Here is a 22,990-nt window from a genome sequence, read left to right as displayed (position 1 = left end):
TGGAATGATTTGTGGAATGATATTTGTAATGATGTGTGGAATGATATGTGGAATGATGTGTGGAATGATGTATGTAACGATGCGTGGAATGATGTGTGGAATGACGTGTGGAATTAGGTGTGGAATGATGTGTGGAATGATGTGTGGTATGATGTGTGGAATGAGATGTGGAATGTTGCATGGAATGATATGTGGAATGAGGTATGGAATGATTTTCGGAATGCTGTGTGGAATGATGTGTGCAATGAGGTGTGGAATGATGTATTGAATGATGTGTGCAATCATGTGTGCAATGCTGTGTGGAATGATGTGTGGAATGAAGTGTGAAATTATATGTGGAATGATGTATTGAATGATGTGTGGAATGATCTGTGGAATGAGGTGAGGAATGATGTGTGGAATGAAGTGTGGAAGTTTGTGTGGAATGATGTGTCAAATGATATTTGGAAAGATGTGTGGAATGTGGTGTGGAATGATATGTGGAATGATATGTGCAATGATATGTGGAATGATTTTTGGAATGATGTGTGGAATGATATGTGGAATGATATGTGGAATGATGTGTGGAATGATGTATGTAACAATGCGTGGAATGAGGTGTGGAATGATGTGAGGAATGAGGTGTGGAATGAATAGTGGAATGTTGTGTGCTGTGATGTGTGGAATGATGTGTGGAATGATGTGTGGAATGAGATGTGGAATGTTGCATGGAATGATATGTGGAATGAGGTATGGAATGATTTTCGGAATGCTGTGTGGAATGTTGTGTGCAATGAGGTGTGGAATGATGTATTGAATGATGTGTGCAATCATGTGTGCAATGCTGTGTGGAATGATGTGTGGAATGAAGTGTGGAATTTTATGTGGAATGATGTATTGAATGATGTGTGGAATGATCTGTGGAATGAGGTGATGAATGATGTGTGAAATGAAGTGTGGAAGTGTGTGTGGAATGATGTTTCAAATGATATTTGGAAAGATGTGTGGAATGATGTGTGGAATGTGGTGTGGAATGATATGTGGAATGATGTGTGCAATGATATGTGGAATGATTTTTGGAATGATGTGTGGAATGATATGTGGAATGAGGTGTGGAATGATGTGTGGAATGATGTGTGGAATGATGTGTGGAATGATGTGTGGAATGATGTGTGGAATGAGATGTGGAATGATGTGTGGAATGAAGTGTGGAATGAGGTGAGGAATGATGTGTGGAAAGATGAGTGGAATGATCTGTGGAAAGAGGAGTGGAATGAGGTGTGGACTGATGTGTTAAATGATGTGTGGAATGAGATGTGGAATGATGTGTGGAATGATGTGTAGAATGAAGTGTGGAATGATGTGTTGAATGATGTGTGGAATGATGTGTGGAATGAGTTGTGGAATGAGGTGCGGAATGTGGTGTGGAATGATTTGTGGAATGATGTGTGGAATGATGTGTGGAATGATTTGTGGAATGATGTGTGGAATGATATGTAGAATGATCTGTGGAATGAGATGTGGCATGTAGTGTGGAATGCTGTGTAGAATGAAGGTCGGAATGATGTGTGTAAAGATGTATGCAATGATGTTTGGAATTATGTGTGGAACGAGGTGTGGCAGGTGATGTGGAATGATGTGTGAAATGATGTGTGGAATGATGTGTGGAATGGTGTGTGAAATGATGTGTGGAATGAGTTGTGTAATGAGGTATGGAATGAGGTGTGGAATGATGTGTTGAATGATGTGTGGAATGAGATGTGGAATCATGCGTGGAATGATATGTGGAATGATATGAGGAATGATGTATTGAATGATGTGTGGAATGGTGTGTGGAATGAGGTAAGGAATGATGTGTGGAATGAAGTGTGGAAAGATATGTGGAATAATGTGTGAAACGAGGTGTGGAATGAGATGTGGAATGATGCGTGGAATGATATGTGGAATGAGGAGTGGATGATATTTGGAATGCTGTTCAGAATGATGTGTGGATTGATATTTGTAATGATGTGTTGAATGTTATGGAATGATGTGTGGAATGAGATGTGGAATGAGTTGTGGAATGAGGTGTGGAATGAGGTGTGGAATGAGGTGTGGAATGAGGTGTGGAATGAGATGTGGAATGATGTGTGGAATGATGTGTGGAATGAGGTGTGGAATGATGTTTGGAATGATGTGTTGAATGATGTGTGGAATGAGATGTGGAATGTTGCATGGAATGATATCTGGAATGAGATATGGAATGATATTCGGAATGCTGTGTGGAATGATGTGTGGAATGAGGAGTGGAATGATGTATTGAATGATGTGTGCAATCACGTGTGCAATGCTGTGTGGAATGATGTGTGGAATGATGTGTGGAATTATATGTGGAATGATGTCTTGAATGATGTGTGGAATGATCTGTGGAATGAGGTGAGGAATGATGTGTGGAATGAATTGTGGAATTATGTGTGGAATGATGTGTCAAATGATATTTGGAAAGATGTGTGGAATGATATGTGGACTGTTATGTGGAATGAGGTGCGGAATGTTGTGGAATGATGTGTGGAATGATGTGTGGAATTATATGTGGAATGATGTATTGAATGATGTGTGGAATGATCTGTGGAATGAGGTGAGGAATGATGTGTGGAATGAAGTGTGGAATTATGTGTGGAATGATGTGTCAAATGATATTTGGAAAGATGTGTGGAATGATGTGTTGAATGTGGTGTGGAATGATATGTGGAATGATGTGTGCAATGATATGTGGAATGATTTTTGGAATGATGTGTGGAATGATATGTGGAATGAGGTGTGGAATGATGTGTGAATGATGTGTGGAATGATGTGTGGAATGATGTGTGGAATGAGATGTGGAATGATGTGTGGAATTAAGTGTGGAATGAGGTGAGGAATGATGTGTGGAAAGATGAGTGGAATGATCTGTGCAAAGAGGAGTGGAATGAGGTGTGGACTGATGTGTTAAATGATATGTGGAATGAGATGTGGAATGATGTGTGGAATGATGTGTAGAATGAAGTGTGGAATGATGTGTTGAATGATGTGTGGAATGATGTGTGGAATGAGTTGTGGAATGAGGTGCGGAATGTGGCGTGGAATGATTTGTGGAATGATGTGTGGAATTATGTGTGGAATGATTTGTGGAATGATGTTTTGAATGATATGTGGAATGATCTGTGGAATGGGATGTGGCATGTAGTGTGGAATGCTGTGTAGAATGAAGTGTGGAATGATGTGTGGAAAGATGTATGCAATGATGTTTGGAATTATGTGTGGAACGAGGTGTGGCATGTGATGTGGAATGATGTGTGGAATGATGTATGGAATGATGTGTGGAATGCTGTGTGAAATGATGTGTGGAATGAGTTGTGTAATGAGGTATGGAATGAGGTGTGGAATGATGTGTTGAATGATGTGTGGAATGAGATGTGGAATCATGCGTGGAATGATATGTGGAATGATATGAGGAATGATGTATTGAATGATGTGTGGAATGGTGTGTGGAATGAGGTAAGGAATGATGTGTGGAATGAAGTGTGGAAAAATATGTGGAATAATGTGTGGAACGAGGTGTGGAATGAGATGTGGAATGATGCGTGGAATGATATGTGGAATGAGGAGTGGATGATATTTGGAATGCTGTTCAGAATGATGTGTGGATTGATATTTGTAATGATGTGTTGAATGTTATGGAATGATGTGTGGAATGAGATGTGGAATGAGTTGTGGAATGCGGTGTGGAATGAGGTGTGGAATGAGGTGTGGAATGAGGTGTGGAATGAGATGTGGAATGATGTGTGGAATGATGTGTGGAATGATGTGTGGAATGAGTTGTGGAATGAGGTGTGGAATGATTTGTGAAATGAGATGTAGAATGAGGTGTGGAATGAGATGTGGAATGATGCGTGGAATGATATGTGGAATGAGGAGTGGATAATATTTGGAATGCTGTTCAGAATGATGTGTGGATTGATATTTGTAATGATGTGATGAATGTTATGGAATGATTTGTGGAATGAGGTGTGGAATGAGTTGTGGAATGAGGTGTGGAATGAGGTGTGGAATGAGGTGTGGAATGAGGTGTGGAATGAGATGTGGAATGATGTGTGGAATGAGGTGTGGAATGATGTGTGGAATGTTGTTTGCTTTGATGTGTGGAATGAGGTGTGGAATGATGTGTGGAATGATGTGTGGAATGAGGTGTGGAATGATGTTTGGAATGATGTGTGGAATGATGTGTGGAATGAGATGTGGAATGTTGCATGGAATGATATCTGGAATGAGGTATGGAATGATATTCGGAATGCTGTGTGGAATGATGTGTGGAATGAGGAGTGGAATGATGTATTGAATGATGTGTGCAATCATGTGTGCAATGCTGTGTGGAATGATGTGTGGAATGATGTGTGGAATTATATGTGGAATGATGTCTTGAATGATGTGTGGAATGATCTGTGGAATGAGGTGAGGAACGATGTGTGGAATGAATTGTGGAATTATGTGTGGAATGATGTGTCAAATGATATTTGGAAAGATGTGTGGAATGATGTGTGGAATGTTATGTGGAATGAGGTGTGGAATGATGTTTGGAATGATGAGTGGAATGATGTGTGGAATGATGTGTGGAATAAGTTGCGGAATGAGGTATGGACTGATGTCTGGAATGCTGTGTGGGATGATGTGTGGAATGTTGTGGAATGATGTGTGGAATGATGTGTGGAATGATGTGTGGAATGAAGTGTAGAATGATGTGTGCAATTATCTGTTTCATGATGTTTGAAATGATGTGTGGTATGAGTTGTGGAATGAGGTGTGGAATGATGTGTGGAATGAGGTGTGGAATGATGAGTGGAATGATGTGTGGATTGATGCATGTAATGATGTTTGGAATTATGTATGTAATGAACTGTGGAATGATGAGTGGAATGACGTGTGGAATGATGTCCGGAATGATGTGTGGAATGATGTGTGGAATGAGGTGTGGAATGATGTGTGGAATGAAGTGTAGAATGATGTGTGGAATGATGTTTTGAATGATGTGTGGAATGACGTGTGGAATGAGTTGTTGAATGATGTGTGGAATGATGTGTAGAACGATGTGTGGAATGATGTGTGGAATGAGTTGTGGAATGATGTGTGGAATGAGGTTTGGAATGATGTGTGTAATGATGTGTGGAATGAGGTGTGGAATGATGTGTGGAATGATGTTTTGAATGATGTTGTAGAGAGTAGAAAGATATATATACACTTAGGCATTAGGCACCTGCTGGATATTTAAAACTCACATAAGCTTAAATGGACACACACATAAAAATGGCTGCGCAGGCATGATGGGAAACCAGGTAGTCAAGCTGTGAACTGTTGAACGTTCCCTGACCGAGCAATAACCCTGTGAGGCCCACTGTAGGAATGCCTGGGAAGACAGAGATAAGAAGAAAACCATCTCCTGTGAGCAAGGTCATAAACCAATTAATTCCCCAGGAAGAAAGATAAGAGGGAAGCCATTTGCTGTAAACAAGGCTATAAACCAATTATTTCTCCCAGATGAAAGAACTAGGGAGAGAACCTATAAAGTCATCGATCAGCCCAAGCTGTCAATAACCGAACATATGGTTCCCTGGATAATAGGAGAATTCTATTGGGTTAAAAGAACCTATATGTAATCTATAATCGAAGTGATTGGCTTGTGTCCAGCCAATGATGGGCTGTGTAACTGTAGTAAACTGTTTTGTAACTGTTGTGAAACATATAAAGGTACATGTAAACCTTTGTTCTGTGAAGAGAACCCTGGATACGGTCCTGAGTTTTTCCTTCCCGGTGAGCGTAATAAAAGCTGCATCAGCATTGGAACCGACCCTGAGTGTTGAGTGATTCTTCTAAGAAAACACTAACGCTAACAAATGATGTGTGGAATGATGTATGGAATGAGTTGTGGAATGAGGTTTGGAATGCTGTGTGGAATGAGGTGTGGAAAGATGTATGCAATGATGTGTGGAATGTTGTGTTGAATGACGTGTGGAATGATGTTTGGAATGATTTGTGGAATGGTATTTGGAATGATGTGTGGAATGATATGTGGAATGATGTGTGGAATGATGTGTGGAATGATGTGTGGAATGAGATGTGGAATGTTGCATGGAATAATATGTGGAATGAGGTATGGAATGATTTTCGGAATGCTGTGTGGAATGATGTGTGCAATGAGGTGTGGAATGATGTATTGAATGATGTGTGCAATCATGTGTGCAATGCTGTGTGAAATGATGTGTGGAATGAAGTGTGGAATTATATGTGGAATGATGTATTGAATGATGTGTGGAATGATCTGTGGAATGAGGTGAGGAATGATGTGTCGAATGATATCTGGAAAGATGTGTGGAATGATGTGTGGAATGTTATGTGGAATGAGGTGTGGAATGATGTTTAGAATGATGAGTGGAATGATGTGTGGAATGATGTGTGGATAGATGTCTGGAATGATTTATGGAATGATGTTTGGAATGATATGTGGAATGAGGTGTGGAATGAGATGTGGAATGAGATGTGGAATGATGTGTGCAATGATGTGTGCAATGCTGCGTGGAATAAAGTTTGGAATGATATGTGGAATGGTGTATGGAATGACGCGTGGAATGGTTGTGGAATGGTGTATGGAATGCTGTGTGGAATAATGTGTGCACTGAAGTGTGGAAAGATGTGTGGAATGATGTGTAGAATGATGTGTGGAATGATGTGTGAAATGATGTGTGGAATATTGTGTGGAAAGATGTGTGGAATGATCTGTGGAACGAGGTGTGGAATGAGGTGTGGAATGATGTGTGGAAAGATGTGTGGAATGAGGTGAGGAATGATGTGTGGAATGATGTTTGGAAAGATATGTGGAATGATGTGTGGAACGAGGTATCGAATGAGGTGTGGAATGAGATGTGGAATGATGCGTGGAATGATATGTGGAATGAGGAGTGGATGATATTTGGAATGTTGTTTGGAATGATGTGTCGATTGATGTGTGTAATGATGTGTGTAATGTTATGGAATGATGTGTGGATGAGGTGTGGAATGATGTTTGGAATGATGTGTGCAATGATGTGTGGAATGATGTGTGGAATGATATGTGGAATGAAGTATTGAATGATGTTTGGGATGATGTGTGGAATGAGGTGAGGAATGATGTGTGGAATGAAGTGTGGAATGATGTGAGGAATGATGTGTGGAATGATGTGTCGTATGAAATCTGGAATGATGTGTGGAATGATGTGTGATATGATGTGTCAAATGATGTATTGAATGATGTGTGGAATGTTATGTGGAATGAGGAGTGGAATGATGTTTGGAAAGATGTGTGGAATGATGTGTGGAATGATGTGTGGAATGAGATGTGGAATGATTTGTGGAATGATGTGTGGCATGATTTGTGGAATGATATGTGGAATGATGTGTGCAATGATGTGTGGAATGATTTGTGGAATGATATGTGGAATGATATGTGGAATGAGGTTTGGAATGAGGCGTGGAATGAGGTTTGGAATGATGTGTGGAATGATGTGTGGAATGCTCCGTGGAATAAAGTGTGGAATGATATATGGAATGATGTGTGGAATGATGTATGGAATGAGGTGTGGAATGACTGTGGAATGGTGTATGGAATGCTGTGTGGAATGATGTGTGGAATGAAGTGTGGAAAGATGTGTGGAATGATGTGTGGGATGATGTGTGGAATGATATGTGGAATGATGTATTGAATGATGTGTGGAATGATGTGTGGAATGAGGTTAGGAATGAGGTGTGGAATGAGGTGTGGAATGATGTGTGGAATGATGTTTGGAATGATGTGTCGAATGAAATCTGGAATGATGTGTGGAATGATGTGTGATATGATGTGTCGAATGATGTCTGGAATGATATGTGGAATGATGTGTGGAATGTTATGTGGAATGAGGAGTGGAATGATGTTTGGATTGAAGTGTGGAATGATGTTTGGAATAATGTGTGGAATGATGTGTGGAATGAGGTGTGGATGCGTTATGGAATGCTGTGTGGAATGATGTGTGGAATGATGTGTGGAATATTGTGTGGGAAGATGTGTGGAATTAACTGTGGAGCGATGTGTGGAATGAGGTGTCGAATGATGTGTGGAATGATGTGTGGAATGAGATGTAGAATGATGTGTGGAATGAAGTGTGGAATGTTGTGTGGAATGCTGTGTGGAATGATGTGTGGAATGCTGTGTGGAATGATGTGTGGAATGATGCGTGAAATGACGTGTGGAATGCCTTGTGGAATGATGTGTGGAATGAAGTGTGGAATGTTATGTGGAAAGATGTGTGGAATGATCTGTGGAACGAGATGTGGAATGAGGTGTGGAATGATGTGTGGAACGATCTGTGGAATGAGATGTGGAATGATGCGTGGAAAGATGTGTGGAATGATATGAGGAATGATGTATTGAATGATGTGTGGAATGATGTGTGGAATGAGGTGAGGAATGATGTGTGGAATGAAGTGTGGAAAGATATGTGGAATGATGTGTGGAGCGCGATGTGGAATGAGATGTGGAATGATGCGTGGAATGATATGTGGAATGAGGGGTGGATGATATTTGAAATGTTGTTTGGAATGATGTGTGGAATGATGTTTGGAATGATGTGTGGAATGATGTGTGAAATTATGTCTGGAATGATATGTGGAATGATGTATTGAATGATGTGTGGAATGATGCGTGGAATGAGGTGAGGAATGATGTGTGGAATGAAGTGTGGAATGATGTGTGAAATGTTGTGTGAAAATATGTGTGGAATGATGTGTGGAATGAGGTGTGGAATGATGTTTGGAATGATGTGTAGAATGAAGTGTGGAATGATGTGATGAATGATGTGTGGAATGATGTGTGGAATGATTTGAAAATGATGTGTGGAATGATATGTGGAATGAGGTGTGCAATGAGATGTGGAATGAAGTGTGGAATGATGTGTGGAATGATGAGTGGAATGCTGTGTGTAATAATGTGTGGAATGTAGTGTGGAATGTAGTGTGGAATGATGTGTGGAATGATGTGTGGAATGATGTGTGGAATGAAGTGTGGAATATTGTGTGGAATGATGTGTGGAATGATGTGTGGAATGAGATGTGGAATGATGCGTGGAATGATGTGTGGAATGAAATGAAGAATGATGTATAGAATGATGTGTTGAATGATGTGTGGAATTAGGTGAGGAACGATGTGTGGAATGAAGTGTGGAAAGATATGTGGAATGATGTGTGGAACGAGGTGTGGAATGATGTGTGGAATGATGTGTTGAATGATATGTGGAATGATGTCTTGAATGATGTGTGGGATGATGTGTCGAATGAGGTGAGGAATGATGTGTGGAATGAAGTGTGGAATGATATGTGGAATGACGTTTGGAATGATGTGTCGAATAAAATCTGGAATGATGTGTGGAATGATGTGTGATATGATGTATCGAATGATGTATGCAATGATGTGTGGAATGATGTGTGGAATGTTATTTGGAATGAGGAGTGGAATGATGTTTGGATTGATTTGTGGAATGACGTGTGGAATGATGTGCGGAATGTTATGGAATGATGTGTGGAATGAAGTGTGGAATGATGTGTGGAATGCTGTGTGGAATGATATGTGGAATGCTGTGTGTAATGATGTGTGGAATGTTGCGTGTAATGACGTGTGGAATGCTGTATGGAATGATGTGTGGAATGCTGTGTAGAATGATGTGTAGAATGATGTTGTGTCGATTGAAGTGTAGAATGAAGTGTAGAATGATCAGTAGAATGACGTGGAGAATGATGTGTAGAATGATGTGCAGAATGATGTGTAGAATGATGTGTCGAATGATGTATGGAATGATATGACGAATGATGTGCAGACTGATGTGTGGAATGATGTTGTGTCGAATGGTGTGCAGAATGATGTGTACAATAATGTGTAGAATGATGTGTAGAATGAAGTTGTGTCGATTGAAGTGTAGAATGATGTGTAGAATGATCAGTAGAATGATGTATAGAATGATGTGTAGAATGATGTGTAGAACGATGTGTCGAATGAAGTTGTGCAGAAAGATGTATAGAATGATGTGCAGAAGGATATGTCGAATTGATGTGTAGAATGATGTGTAGAATGATGTTGTGTGGATTGATGTATAGAATGATGTGTAGAAGGATGTGTAGAATAATGCTGTGTAGAATGACGTGTAGAATGATGTGTAGAATGAAGACGTGTAGAATGATGTTGTGTGTAATGTTGTGTTGAACGATCTGTAGAATGATGTGCAGTATAATGTGCAGAATGTTGTTTAGAATTATGAGTATAATGATGTGTGGAATGATATCTAAACTGAGGTGTAGAATGATGTGTAGAATGATGTGTAGAAAGATGTTATGTGGAATGATGTGTGGAATGATATGTAGAATGAAGTGCAGAATGACGTGTAGAATTATATATAGAATGATGTGTCGAATGATGTGTAGAATGATGTGTAGAATGATGTGTAGAATGATGTGTAGAATAATGTTGTGTAAAATGATGTGTAGCATGAATTGCAAAATGATGTGCAGAATGATGTGTAGAATGATGTGTAGAATTATGTGTAGAATGATGTGTAGAATGATGTGTAGAATGATGTGTAGAATGATGTGTAGAATGATGTTGTGTAAAATGATCATTTGAAAGATGTGTAGAATGATGTGTAGAATGATGTGTAGAATAATGTTGTGTGGAATGATGTGTCGAATGAAGTTTTGTAGAATGATGTGTAGAAAGTTGTGTAGAATGATGTGTCGTATGATTTGTAAAATGATGTGTAGAATGTTGTGTACAATGATGTGTAGAATGAAGAGTAGAATGATGTGTAGAATGATGTGTAGAATGAAGTGTAGAATGAAGTGTAGAATGATGTTGTTCAGAACCATGTGTACAATGATGTGTAGAATGACGTGGAGAATGATTTGTAGAATGACGTGCAGAATGATGTGTAGAATGATGTTGTGAAGAATGATGTGTAGAATGATGTGTAGAATGATGTGTGGAATGATGTATGGAATGATATGTTGAATGATGTGCAGAATGATGTGCAGAATAATGTTGTGTAGAATGCTGTGTAGAATGTTGTGCAGAAAAATGTTGTGCATCATGTCGTGTAGAATGATGAGTAGATTGATGTTGTGTCTACTGATGTTGTGTGGCATGATGTGCAGAATGATCTGTAGAAAGATGTGTAGAATGATGTTGTGTAGAATGATGATCAGAATAATTTGCAGACTGATCAGTGGAATGATGCATAGAATGATGTGTAGAATGTTGTGCAGAATGAAGTATTGACTGATCTGTCGAAAGATGTGTAGAATGATGTGTAGAATGGTGTGTAGAATGATGTGTAGAATGATGTTGTGTAGAATGATGTTTACAATGATGTGCAGAATGATCAGTAGAATGATGTGTAGAATGATGTGTAGAATGTTGTAGATTAATGATATGTCGAATGATGTGTCGAATGAAGTTGTGTTTAATGACGTGTCGAATGATGTGCAGAATGATGTGTAGAATGCTGTGTAGAATGACGTGTAGAATGCTGTCTGGAATGATGTTGTATAGAATGATGTATAGAATGATGTGTAGAATTATGTGTGGAATGATGCATGGAATGATATGTAGAATGATGTGCAGAATGATGTGTAGTATGATGTTGCGTAGAATGCTGTGTAGATTGATGTGTAGAATAATGTTGTGTAGAATGATGTGTAGAATGATGTTGTGTGGGATGATGTATAGAATGATGTGTAGAAAGATGTGTAGAATAATGTTGTGTAGAATGATGTATAGAATGATGTGTAGAATGATGTTGTGCAGAATGATTTTGTGTGGAATGATGTGTTGAATGATCTGTAGAAGGTTGTGTAGAATGATGTGCAGAATGACATGCCGAATGATGTGTAGAATGATGATGTGTAGAATGATGTTGTGTAGAATGATGGGTAGAATTCGGTATTGAATCATGTGCAGAATGATGTGTAGAATGATATTTAGAATGATCAGTAGAATGATGTGTGGAATGATGTGTCGAATAATGCTTGTAGAATGATGTGCCAAAAAAGTTGTGTAGAATAATGTGTCGAATGATTTGTAAAATGATGTGTAGAATGTTGTGTACAATGATGTGTAGAATGAAGTGTGGAATGATGTGTAGAATGATGTGTAGAATGAAGTGTAGAATGAAGTGTAGAATGATGTTGTTCAGAACCATGTGTACAATGATGTGTAGAATGACGTGGAGAATGATTTGCAGAATGATGTGCAGAATGATGTGCAGAATGATGTGTAGGATGACGTGCAGAATGATGTGTAGAATGATGTGTAGAATGATGTGTAGAATGATGTTGTGTCGAATGATTTTTAAAATGATGTGTAGAATCATCAGTCGAATGATGTATAGAACGATGTGTAGAATGATATGTAGAATAATGTTGTGCAGAATGATGTGTCGAATGAAGCTGTGCAGAATGATGTGTAGATTGATGTGCAGAATGATGTGTCGAATGATGTGTAGAATAATGTGTAGAATGATGTTGTGTGGAATGACGTATAGAATGATGTGTAGAATATTGTTGTGTAGAATGATGTTGTGTGGAATGGTGTGTATAATAATGTGTAGAATGTTGTGTCGAATGATGTGTAGAATGATGTGCAGAATGATCAGTAGAATGATCAGTAGAATGATGTATAGAATGTTGTGTAGATGATGTGCAAAATAATGTGTAGAATGAGGTGTCGAATAATGTGCAGAATGATGTTGTGTAGAATGATGTGTCGAATGATATGTAGAATGAAGTGCAAAATCTTGTGTAGAATGATGTGTAGAATGATGTGTAGAATGAGGTGTAGAATGATGTGTAGAATGATGTGTAGAATGATGTGTAGAATGATGTGTAGAATGATGTGCAAAATGATGTGCAGAATAGAAACATAGAAACATAGAAAATAGGTGCAGGAGTAGGCCATTCGGCCCTTCTAGCCTGCACCGCCATTCAATGAGTTCATGGCTGAACATTCAACTTCAGTACTCCATTCCTGCTTTCTCGCCATACCCCTTGATCCCCCTAGCAGTCAGGACCTCATCTAACTCCTTTTTGAATATATTTAGTGAATTGGCCTCAACAACTTTCTGTGGTAGAGAATTCCACAGGTTCACCACTCTCTGGGTGAAGAAGTTCCTCCGCATCTCGGTCCTAAATGGCTTACCCCTTATCCTTAGACTGTGACCCCTGGTTCTGGACTTCCCCAACATTGGGAACATTCTTCCTGCATCTAACCTGTCTAACCCCGTCAGAATTTTATATGTTTCTATGAGGTCCCCTCTCATTCTTCTGAACTCCAGTGAATACAAGCCCAGTTGATCCAGTCTTTCTTGATAGGTCAGTCCCGCCATCCCGGGAATCAGTCTGGTGAACCTTCGCTGCACTCCCTCAATAGCAAGAATGTCCTTCCTCAGGTTAGGAGACCAAAACTGTACATAATACTCCAGGTGTGGCCTCACCAATGCCCTGTACAACTGTAGCAACACCTCCCTGCCCCTGTACTCAAATCCCCTTGCTATGAAGGCCAACATGCCATTTGCTTTCTTAACCGCCTGCTGCACCTGCATGCCAACCTTCAATGACTGATGTACCATGACACCCAGGTCTCTTTGCACCTCCCCTTTTCCTAATCTGTCACCATTCAGATAATAGTCTGTCTCTCTGTTTTTACCACCAACGTGGATAACCTCACATTTATCCACATTATACTTCATCTGCCATGCATTTGCCCACTCACCTAACCTATCCAAGTCGTCTGCAGCCTCACAGCATCCTCCTCGCAGCTCACACTGCCACCCAACTTAGTGTCGTCCGCAAATTTGGAGATACTACATTTAATCCCCTCATCTAAATCATTAATGTACAGTGTAAACAGCTGGGGCCCCAGCACAGAACCTTGCGGTACCCCACTAGTCACTGCATGCCATTCTGAAAAGTACCCATTTACTCCTACTCTTTGCTTCCTGTCTGACAACCAGTTCTCAATCCATGTCAGTACACTACCCCCAATCCCATGTGCTCTAACTTTGCACATCAATCTCTTGTGTGGGACCTTGTCGAACGCCTTCTGAAAGTCCAAATATACCACATCAACTGGTTCTCCCTTATCCACTCTACTGGAAACATCCTCAACAAATTCCAGAAGATTTGTCAAGCATGATTTCCCTTTCACAAATCCATGCTGACTTGGACCTATCATGTCACCTCTTTCCAAATGCACTGCTATGACATCCTTAATAATTGATTCCATCATTTTACCCACTACCGATGTCAGGCTGACCGGTCTATAATTCCCTGTTTTCTCTCTCCCTCCTTTTTTAAAAAGTGGGGTTACATTGGCTACCCTCCACTCCATAGGAACTGATCCAGAGTCAATGGAATGTTGGAAAATGACTGTCAACGCATCCACTATTTCCAAGGCCACCTCCTTCAGTACTCTGGGATGCAGTCCATCAGGCCCTGGGGATTTATCGGCCTTCAATCCCATCAATTTCCCCAACACAATTTCCCGGCTAATAAGGATTTCCCTCAGTTCCTCCTCCTTACTAGACCCCCCGACTCCTTTTATAACCGGAAGGTTGTTCGTGTCCTCCTTCGTGAATACCGAACCAAAGTACTTGTTCAATTGGTCCGCCATTTCTTTGTTCCCCGTTATGACTTCCCCTGATTCTGACTGCAGGGGACCTACATTTGTCTTTACTAACCTTTTTCTCTTTACATATCTATAGAAACTTTTGCAATCCGTCTTAATGTTCCCTGCAAGCTTCTTCTCATACTCCATTTTCCCTGCCCTAATCAAACCCTTTGTCCTCCTCTGCTGAGTTCTAAATTTCTCCCAGTCCCCAGGTTCGCTGCTATTTCTGGCCAATTTGTGTGCCACTTCCTTGGCTTTAATACTATCCCTGATTTGCCTTGATAGCCACGGTTGAGCCACCTTCCCTTTTTTATTTCTATGCCAGACAGGAATGTACAATTGTTGTAGTTCATCCATGCGGTCTCTAAATGTCTGCCATTGCCCATCCACAGTCAACCCCTTAAGTATCATTCGCCAATCCATCTCAGCCAATTCACGCCTCATACCTTCAAAGTTAGCCTTCTTTAAGTTCTGGACCATGGTCTCTGAATTAACTGTTTCATTCTCCATCCTAATGCAGAATTCCACCATATTATGGTCACTCTTCCCCAAGGGGCCTCGCACAACGAGATTGCTAATTAATCCTTTCTCATTACATAACACCCAGTCTAAGATGGCCTCCCCCCTAGTTGGTTCCTCGACATATTGGTCTAAAAAACCATCCCTTATGCACTCTAGAAAATCCTCCTCCACCGTATTGCTTCCAGTTTGGTTAGCCCAATCTATGTGCATATTAAAGTCACCCATTATAACTGCTGCACCTTTATTGCACGCACCCCTAATTTCCTGTTTGATGCCCTCCCCAACATCACTACTACTGTTTGGAGGTCTGTACACAACTCTCACTAACGTTTTTTGCCCTTTGGTGTTCTGCAGCTCTACCCATATAGATTCCACATCATCCAAGCTAATGTCCTTCCTAACTATTGCCTTAATCTCCTCCTTAACCAGCAATGCTACCCCACCTCCTTTTCCTTTTATTCTATCCTTCCTGAATGTTGAATACCCCTGGATGTTGAGTTCCCAGCCCTGCTCATCCTGGAGCCACGTCTCCGTAATCCCAATCACATCATATTTGTTAACATCTATTTGCACAGTTAATTCATCCACCTTATTGCGGATACTCCTTGCATTAAGACACAAAGCCTTTAGGCTTGTTTTTTTTAACACCCTCTGTCCTTTTAGAATTTTGCTGTACAATGGCCCTTTTTGTTCTTTGCCTTGGGTTTCTCTGCCCTCCACTTTTCCTCATCTCCTTTCTGTCTTTTGTTTTTGCCTCCTTTTTGTTTCCCTCTATCTCCCTGCATTGGTTCCCATCCCCCTGCCATACTAGTTTAACTCCTCCCCAACAGCACTAGCAAACACTCCCCCGAGGACATTGGTTCCGATTCTGCCGAGGTGCAGACCGTCCGGATTGTACTGGTCCCACCTCCCCTAGAACCGGTTTCAATGCCCCAGGAATTTGAATCCCTCCCTGCTGCACCACTGCTCAAGCCACGTATTCATCTGAGCTATCCTGCGATTCCTACTCTGACTAGCACGTGGCACTGGTAGCAATCCCGAGATTACTACTTTTGAGGTCCTACTTTTTAATTTAGCTCCTAGCTCCTTAAATTCATTTCGTAGGAACTCATCCCTTTTTTTACCTCTGTCATTGGTACCAACGTGCACCACGACAACTGGCTGTTCTCCCTCCATTTTTAGAATGTCCTCCACCCGCTCCGAGACATCCTTGACCCTTGCACCAGGGAGGCAACATACCATCCTGGAGTCTCGGTTGCGGCCGCAGAAACGCCTATCTATTCCCCTGACAATTGAATCCCCTATCACTATCGCTCTTCCACTCTTTTTCCTGCCCTCCTGTGCAACAGAGCCAGCCACAGTGCCATGAACTTGGCTGCTGCTGCCCTCCCCTGATGAGTCATCCCCCTCAACAGTACTCAAAGCGGTGTATCTGTTTTGCAGGGGGATGACCACAGGGGACCCCTGCACTACCTTCCTTGCACTACTCTTCCTGCTGGTCTTCCATTCCCTCGCTGGCTGTGGACCCTTCTCCTGCAGTAAGACCAACTCGCTACACGTGATACTCACGTCATTCTCAGCATCGTGGATGCTCCAGAGTGAATCCACCCTCAGCTCCAACTCCGCAACGCTGACCGTCAGTAGCCGGAGGTGGACACACTTCCCGCACATGTAGTCGTTAGGGACACTGGTGTTGTCCCCGTGTTCCCACATGGTACAGGAGGAGCATATCACGTGACCGAGCTGTCCTGCCATGACTTAACCCTTAGATACACTTAAATTGCCGACAACAATGTTAAAAGTTACTGACTAATAAAGAAAAAGAAAAACTACTCACCAATCAGCAGCCAATCACTTACCACGTTGGCTGTGACGTCACCTTTTGATTTCTTTCTACTTCTTTTTTGCCTTTTTTGCCTTCTCTCCCAGCTGGAGCTGCACCGGTACGCCTCTCGCGACTCCCGCCTCTCTCGACGCTCACCGGACTGCTGAGCCTTTTATAGGCCGCTGCCTCTCTCGACTCCCGCCTCTCTCGACGCTCCCCGGACTGCTGAGCCTCTTATAGGCCGCTGCCTCTCTCGACTCCCGCCTCTCTCGACGCTCCCCGGACTGCTGAGCCTTTTATAGGCCGCTGCCTCTCTCGACTCCCGCCTCTCTCGACGCTCCCCGGACTGCTGAGTCTTTTATAGGCCGCTGGCTCTCTAGACTCCCGCCTCTCTCGACGCTCCCCGGACTGCTGAGCCTTTTATAGGCCGCTGCCTCTCTCGACTCCCGCCTCTCTCGACGCTCCCCGGACTGCTGAGCCTTTTATAGGCCCCTGCCTCTCTCGACTCCCGCCTCTCTCGACGCTCCCCGGACTGCTGAGCCTTTTACAGGCCGCTGCCTCTCTCGACTCCCGCCTCTCTCGACGCTCCCCGGACTGCTGAGTCTTTTATAGGCCGCTGGCTCTCTCGACTCCCGCCTCTCTCTTTTGATGTGTAGAATGATGTGCAGAATGCTGTGTACAATGATGTGCAGAATGAAGTATAGACTGATGTGTCGAATGATGTGCAGAATGATGTGTAGAATGCTGTGTAGAATGTTGTGTAGAATGATGTTGGAATGATGTGTCGATTAATGTGCAGAATGATGTTGTGTAGAATGATGTGTAGAATGATATGTAGAATGATGTGTAGGATGATGTGTTGAATGAGGTGTGGAATGATGTGTAGAATGATGTGTAGAATTATGTGTAGAATGATGTGTACAATGATGTGCAGAAAGATATGTAGAATGATGTGCAGAAGGATGTGCAGAATGCTGTGTACAATGATGTGCAGAATGAAGTATAGACTGATGTGTCGAATGATGTGTAGAATGATGTGTAGAATTCTGTGTAGAATGTTGTGCAGAATGATGTTTAGAATGATGTGCAGAATGATCAGCAGAATGATGTATAGAATCATGCGTAGAATGGTGCAGAATAATGTTGTGTCGAATGATGTGTCGAATGAACTTGTTTAGAATGATGTGTCGACTGATGTGCAGAATGATGTGTAGAATGCTGTGTAGAAGGACATGTAGAATGCTGTGTAGAACGATGTGTCGAATGATGTATGGAATGATATGTAGAATGATGTGCAGAATGATGTTTAGAATGATGTTGTGTAGCATGCTGTGTAAAATGATGTGTAGAATAATGTTGTGTAGAAAGATGTGCAGAATGATGTGTAGAATGCAGTGTTGAATGATGTGTGGAATGAGTTGTGGAATGATGTGTCGAATGATATCTGGAATTATGTGTGGAATGATGTTTGGAATGAGGTGTGGAATGCGGTATGGACTGATGTGTGGAATGCTGTGTGGAATGATGTGTGGAATGTTGTGGAATGATGTTTGGAATGATGTGTGGAATGATGTGTCGAATGATATCTGGAATTATGTGTGGAATGATGTGTGGAATGAGGTGTGGAATGCGGTATGGACTGATGTGTGGAATGCTGTGTGGAATGATGTGTGGAATGTTGTGGAATGATGTTTGGAATGATGTGTGGAATGATGTATGTAATGATGTTTGGAATGATATGTGGAATGAAGTGTGGAATGATGTGAGGAATGATGTGTGGAATGAGTTGAGGAATCATGTGTGGAATGATGTGTTGAACAATGTGTTGAATAATGTGTGGAATGAGTTGTGGAATGAGGTGCGGAATGATGTGTGGAATGAGGTGTGGAATGATGTGTGGAATGATGTGTGAAATGATGTGTGGAATGATGCATGCAATGATGTTTGGAATGATATGTGGAATGAAGTGTGGAATGATGTGAGGAATGATATGTGGAATGAGTTGTGGAATCATGTGTGGAATGATGTGTAGAATGACGTGTGGAATGATGTGTGAAATGCTGTGTGGAATGATGTGTGGAATGCTGTCAAATGATGTTTGGAATGATGTGTCGAATGATGTGCGGAAGTAAGTGCAGAATGACGTGTGGAATGATTAGTGGAATGAGTTGTGGAATGATGTGTGGAATGAGGTTTGGAATGATGTGTGGAATGATGTGTGGAACGAGGTGTGGAATGACATGTGGAATGAAGTGTAGAATGATGTGTGGAATGATGTGTTGAATGATGTGTGGAATGATGTGTGGAATGAGTTGTGGAATGAGGTTTGGAATGATGTGTGGAATGAGGTTTGGAATGATGTGTGGAATGATGTGTGGGATGATGTGTGGAATGATGTATGCAATGATGTTTGGAATTTTGTGTGGAATGAGGTTTGAAATGTGGTGTGGAATGATGTGTGGAACGATGTGTGGAATGTCGTGTGGAATGATGTATGGAATGATGTGTGGAATGTTATGTGGAATGATGTGTGGAATGATGTTTGCAATGATGTGTGCAATCATGTGTGGAATGAAGTGTGGAATGATGTGTGGAATGAGGTGTGGAATGCGGTATGGACTGATGTGTGGAATGATGTGTGGAATGATGTGTGGAATGATGTGTGGAATGATGTGTGGAATGAAGAGTAGAATAATGTGTGGAATGATTTTTTGAATGATGTGTGGAATGATGTGTGGAATGAGTTGTGGAATGAGGTGTGGAATGAGGTATGGAATGATGTGTGGAATGATGTGTGAAATGATGTGTGGAATGATGTGTGGAATGATGTGTGGAATGATATGTGGAATGAGTTGTCGAATGAGGTATGGACTGATGTGTGGAATGATGTGTGCAATGATGTGTGGAATGTTGTGGAATGATGTGTGGAATGATGCATGTAATGATGTGTGGAATGTTATGTGGAATGATGTGTAGAATGATGTTTGGAATGATGTGTGGAATGATGCGTGGAATGTTATGTGGTATGTGTTGTGAATTGAAGTTTGGAATGATGTGTGGACTGATGTGTGGAATGTTGTGGAATTATGTGTGGAATGATGCGTGGAATGATGTGTGGAATGTTATGTGTAATGAGGTGTGGAATGATGTTTGGAATGATGTGTGGAATCATGTGTGGAATGATGTGTGGAATGCTGTGTTGAATGAGGTGTGGAATGCGGTATGGACTGATGTGTGGAATGTTGTGTGGAATGATGTGTGGAATGATGTGTGGAATTATGTGCGGAATGAAGTGTAGAATGATGTGTGGAATGATGTGTTGAATGATGTGTGGAATGATGTGTGGAATGAGTTATGGAATGAGGTATGGAATGATGTGTGGAATGATGTGTGGAATGATGTGTGGAATTAAGTGTAGAATGATGTGTGGAATGATGTGTTGAATAATGTGTGGAATGAGTTGTGGAATGAGGTGCGGAATGTTGTGGAATTATGTTTGGAATGATGTGTGGAATGATGTGCGGAAGTAAGTGAAGAATGATGTTTGCAATGATGTGTTGAATAATGTGTGGAATGAGTTGTGGAATGAGGTGCGGAATGATGTGTGGAATGAGGTGTGGAATGATGTGTGGAATGATGTGTGGAATGATGTGTGGAATGATGTATGTAATGATGTGTGGAATGAGTTGTGGAAGAATGTGTGGAATGAAGTGCAGAATGACGTGTGGAATGATTAGTGGAATGAGTATTGGAATGATGTGTGGAATGAGGTTTGGAATGATGTGTGGAATGATGTGTGGAATGAGGTGTGGAATGACATGTGGAATGAAGTGTAGAATGATGTGTGGAATGATGTGTTGAATGATGTGTGGAATGATGTGTGGAATGCGTTGTGGCATGAGGTTTGGAATGATGTGTGGAATAAGTTGTGAATGATATGTGGAATGATGTGTGGAATAATGTCTGGAATGATGTATGTTATGATGTTTGTAATTATGTGTGGAATGAGGTGTGGAATATGGTGTGGAATGATGTGTGGAATGATGTGTGGAATGATGTGTGGAATGATGTGTAGAATGACGTGTGGAATGATGTGTGGAATGCTGTGTGGAATGATGTGTGGAATGTTGTGGAATGATGTTTGGAATGATGTGTGGAATGATGTGCGGAAGTAAGTGTAGAATGATGTTTGGAATGATGTGTTGAATAATGTGTGGAATGAGTTGTGGAATGAGGTGCGGATTGATGTGTGGAATGAGGTGTGGAATGAAGTGTGGAATGATGTGTGGAATGATCTGTGGAATGATGTATGTAATGATGTGTGGAATGAGTTGTGGAATAATGTTTGGAATGATGTGCAGAATGAGGTGTGGAATGATTAGTGGAAGGAGTTGTGGAATGATGTGTGGAATGAGGTTTGGAATGATGTGTGGAATGATGTGTGGAATGAGGTGTGGAATGACATGTGGAATGAAGTGTAGACTGATGTGTGGAATGATTTGTTGAATGATGTGTGGAATGATGTGTGGAATGAGTTGTGGAATGAGGTTTGGAATGATGTGTGGAATGAGTTGTGGAATGGTGTGTGGAATGATGTGTGGGGTGATGTGTGGTATGATGTATGCAATGATGTTTGGAATTATGTCTGGAATGAGGTTTGAAATGTGGTGTGGAATGATGTGTGGAATGATGTGTGAAATGTCGTGTGGAATGATGTATGGAATGATGTGTGGAATGTTATGTGGAATGATGTGTGGAATGCTGTGTGGAATGATATGTGGAATGAAGTGTGGAATGAGGTGTGAAATTAGGTGTGGAATGGTGTGTAGAATGATGTGTAGAATGATGCGTGGAATGTTTTGTGGTATGTGGTGTGAATTGATGTTTGGAATGATGTGTGGAATGATGTGTCGAATGAGGTGTGGAATGAGCTATGGACTGATGTGTGGAATGATGCGTGGAATGATGTGTGGAATGAGGTGTGGAATGTTGTGTGGAATGATGTGTGGAATGTTGCGTGGAATGATATGTGGAATGAGGTGTGGAATGAGGCGTGGAATGACATGTGGAATGAAGTGTAGAATGATGTGTGGAATGTTGCGTGGAATGTTATGTGGAATCATGTGTGGAATGATGTGTAGAATGACGTGTGGAATGATGTTTGGAATGATGTGTGGAATGATGTGTGGAATGATATGTTGAATGAGTTGTGGAATAATGTATGGAATGATGTTTGGAATTATGTGTGGAATGAGGTGTGGAATATGGTGTGGAATGATGTGTTGAATGATGTGTGGAATGATGTGTGGAATGATGTGTGGAATGAGTTGAAAAATAACGTGTGGAAAGATGTGCAGAATGTCGTGTGGAATGAGTAGTGGAATGAGTTGTGGAATGATGTGTGGAATGTGGTTTGAAATGATGTGTGGAATGATGTGTGGAATGAGGTGTGGAATGACTTGTGGAATGAAGTGTAGAATGATGTGTGGAATGATGTGTTGAATGATGTGTGGAATGATGTGTGGATTGAGTTGTGGAATGAGGTTTGGAATGATGTGTGGAATGAGGTGTGGAATGAGGTGTGGAATGATGTGTGGGATGAAGTGTGGAATGAATTATGCTATGATGTTTGGAATTATGTGTGGAATGCGGTTTGGAATGTGGTGTGGAATGATGTGTGGAATGATGTGTGGAATGATATGTGGAATGATGTGTGGAATGATGTGTGGAATGATGTGATGAATGATGTGTGGAATGATGTATGCAATGTTGTTTGGAATTATATGTGGAATGATGTTTGGAATGTGGTGTGGAATGATGTGTGGAATGATGTGTGGAATGATGATGGAATGATGTGTGGAATGACGTGTGGAATGATGTATGGAATGATGTGTGGAATGTTGTGTGGAATGCTGTGTGCAATGCTGTGTGGA

This window comes from Pristiophorus japonicus, unplaced genomic scaffold, assembly GCF_044704955.1.
Source record: "Pristiophorus japonicus isolate sPriJap1 unplaced genomic scaffold, sPriJap1.hap1 HAP1_SCAFFOLD_70, whole genome shotgun sequence".
NCBI lineage: Eukaryota > Metazoa > Chordata > Chondrichthyes > Pristiophoridae > Pristiophorus > Pristiophorus japonicus.
This window is presented reverse-complemented; position numbering follows the sequence as displayed.